Source organism: Apium graveolens, chromosome 1, assembly GCF_009905375.1.
Source record: "Apium graveolens cultivar Ventura chromosome 1, ASM990537v1, whole genome shotgun sequence".
Lineage (NCBI taxonomy): Eukaryota > Viridiplantae > Streptophyta > Magnoliopsida > Apiales > Apiaceae > Apium > Apium graveolens.
In genome coordinates, this window is record NC_133647.1 from 123,486,882 (window position 1) to 123,490,539 (window position 3,658).

At 39.6% G+C, this 3,658-nt stretch overlaps 1 non-coding gene across 1 annotated transcript; it reads left to right on the forward strand.

The window, feature by feature from the left end:
• Positions 1-298: 298 nt before the first annotated feature.
• On the forward strand, positions 299-405 carry LOC141683497 (small nucleolar RNA R71). Its single transcript, XR_012560318.1, has one exon. It is a non-coding gene; the product is annotated as a small nucleolar RNA R71 (small nucleolar RNA).
• Positions 406-3,658: the final 3,253 nt, after the last annotated feature.

A 3,658-nucleotide genomic window follows, 5' to 3' on the forward strand; every position in this document is an offset into this window, starting at 1 on the left:
ACAAACCATAGCTATTTGATTAACTCCATACGTAGCCAAAGAATCAACCTTTATTGATAGCGCTTGGAGCTGGGCTGCAATAGCGGTGGCTGCATCAACTTCCAGAATACCTACTACCTTGCCTGACGTCATCCTCTGAGTTGGGTTTTGATGCTCATTTGCAGCCATCGTCTCGATAAGATTATACGCCTCAGTATAGCTTTTAGCCCATAAGGCGCCTCCAGCTGCTGCATCGAGCATGGGCCGAGATTGGGCCCCCAAACCATTATAAAAACCAGTAATTAGCATCCAATCCGGCATTCCATGATGAGGACATTTTCTCAACATTTCCTTGTAGCGTTCCCAAGCCTCGCACATAGATTCTGTAGGTTGCTGCGCAAACTGAGTAAGAGCACTCCTCATAGCAGCAGTCTTTGCCATTGGATAAAACTTCACCAGAAACTTTTGCGCAAGATCTTGCCACGTAGTGATGGACCCAGCTGGTTCAGAATGTAACCAGTCTTTAGCTTTATCCCTCAATGAGAATGGGAAAAGCCTCAACTTGATAGCCTCATCAGTCACGCCATTATACTTAAAAGTGCTGCAGATCTCGACAAAATTCCTTATGTGCATGTTGGGGTCTTCAGTTGCCGCTCCTCCAAAAGAAACAGAATTCTGCACCATCTGAATAGTGCCCGGCTTGATTTCCAAGGTGTTAGCTTGAATAGCCGGATGAAGGATGCTTGACTGAATGTCATCAATTTTAGGCCGAGAAAAATCCATAAGAGCTGGATCAGCTTGAACAATACGATCTCCCGTGTTTACTGGTTCTTTCTGCTCAGTTCCTGAATCCGAATCCTCAAAATCTAACTTCTCCGGAGTATCAAGAACTTCGACTTTCTCCTCAGCTGTATCTAAGGTCCTCTTGCGAGCACGAGAACGAGTTTGCATAAACGCTTGCTAAAGTACCTGAAACACAACCGAAAAGAGTAATTAACTACTACGTCCTAATCACTGAGTCCTAATGACCAATGATGGTAAGTACATAAACTAAACAAATACGCCGAGTCCCCGGCAGCGGCGCCAAAAACTTGTTAGGGCGAAAACATACACTAATATTCACGCAAGTATACGCGTTCGCAAGTAATATAGAATACTTTCTAGTTCGTTCCCTCAGAGACTCAGACTAAGTTATTGTCTAATTAAACTCACTCACCAATGTATGACTACTTCTCAATGTTAAGATAATAACACTTAAAATTGTTGATTAAATATTAACTATAATTAACTACTTAATTAACCACTTAACTAACACTTCAATTTATCAATAATAAAACACTCATGAGATCACAACTTCATTATTACTTCCTTCTATAGCCATTGTTATTACCTTTAGCATGTGACAGTGATGACATTAATCGAATAACACAAAGCTGATAAAAGCCAACTTTCATTGTACTAATACCATTCTACCAAGCATCCACAATTAAGATAGAAGTTGAATAGTCATCAATCATGTTGAGTTCCTATATGTCTACAGAAATTGACAACACAACGATTTAAGCACAAGTTATCCCTTTTGATTACATAGGGCAAATAAAACTGTTAGAGTTACCCACTAATCATGCACAACGTACATGAACCTATGCTAGCATGGCAAGTTCTAAATCTCAAGATCCACCGTCGCTTCACAAGAGATTAACACCCTATCTTATATGTTCGCGACGCACATAAGACGAATACGCACAACCAATACTAGATATCATGCAATCATCACACACTAAAGTATTAAATAATTAACTAAAGAATTCTATAATAAATCCGTTGCAACCCCATGATCACGATTAGCCCATAATAGAACTTATCGCCATCATGGGTTCATATGAAATCATGATAAACAACACAAGAAAATAATAACTAAACTAATTATATTAAAACAGAGTACGTCACAAGAGTAAATAAGTCAAAGCAAGAAAACTAGCATCCAATGTTACAACGAAACAAGAATCACAAGAAAATATGCTTCCTCTTCGCTGCAGTGTGCTAAATCGGTCTTCTTCCTTATCTCCTTCGCTTCTTGCGCCAAACACAATCTAAAACATAATCTCCTTCATATTCTCTATGAAAACGTCTCAAATCTACTTATATAATAGTCCCATAAAACTCAGATTACATAGAAGTTTGAAGCCAAACAGAAGTAGAAGTCTAAAATAATTCAGCTTTTTCCCCGACCCTGCGCGGCCGCTCAGCATTTCTGCGCGGGCGCGCAAGGCTGCTGCGTGGCCGCTCAGCATTGCTGCGCGGGCGCGCAGGACCCTACTGGAAAAATTCCAGGTTTGCTCCGTTTCTTCACCGTAATCTGCCCGTTCTTTTCCTCTCGCAATGGTGAACACATGCCAAGGCTTATTCTTGATGATTCCTCCTCCGAAATACAACTAATACCCTGAAATGCATAAACACTAGAAAAACGCATCAAATACACAAAATACTTGATTTCAAGACACCAATTTAAGCCATTTTAAGACGTTCTAAGTGGTATAAAATGCCACTTATCAATGGGCCGTAGTGCCTGGGTGCCCGATTGGATCTATATAATGGGATATAGATCTGCACTGTATCCTGGCTGATCAGCAGGGTATAGATGCGAATTTGTGTCCAGTTTAGTTCATTTGTACTCGCCAGTAATGGCCTTCTTTCTATTCTCGCGGGGTTATATCTTTGCAGATATACCCAGGTTACCGTTTCACTTAAACTGCTTAAACACTAATTATATTTTGCGGACTTGTTGAGCAATTTTTGGCTCACCCTTTTTTGTTGTTATTCACCTTATTGCTTTCAGTTAAGAAGGAATATGAAAGCCATAAGGACTCGAGTGGTAAAGAAGCGGGTCAAGCCTCGGGATCCTCTCATACCAAACTGTTGATCCCAATCCAGGAAGAAAGCTTTGAGTTCCCCGAACTGGTGTAGTGTAGATAGTTAGTGTGTGTGTTTGAATAAAAGATGAACTTAGTTTAAAACTCGTTAGACAATGGTTTATAATAAAGAGAGTTTGTAAGATTTTGAATTTGGGTTGTAATAAAGTAGTTAGTGGTTCTTATTTTCATACTTCTACCCAAAAGATCCTGGTTAGTGTTAAAGGGGTTTAGATTTATTTCTCTATTATTTGTTAATCAGATTGTACAGGTTTGGTGATTAGCTAGTAACCCCCAGACTTATACCCTGGGTCTAGAGGGCGTTACAAGTTTAGTTAAAACAATCTCAATTTGTTAATCGTCTTAGCATTGGATAATAATCATATCATTGTTGTATAGGTGCATATTCTTAAATTAACCAAAGATTCTATGTGGGAACGAATTTGATCTTAATCCTATACTACTTGCGTACGCGTATACTTGCATGTATTTTAGTGCGTGTTTAGCGACTAACAAGTTTTTGGCACCGCTGCCGGGGACTGCAGTGTTAATTTTTAGTTTATGTATTTGTCATCAGTGGTCGTTAAAGTTCTTTGACTCGGACATTGTTACTTACCTATTTCCCTGTCTTATTTCAGGTACTCTAGCGAGTGTGTATACATATACGTTCTCGGTCTCGTAAGAGAAATCTGGATCAAGCCGAGGAAGAAGCTATAGTGGTTTGAAGGGAAGTTGTTGAGGACGAAGAGAAGGTGGAAGAAGAAAAG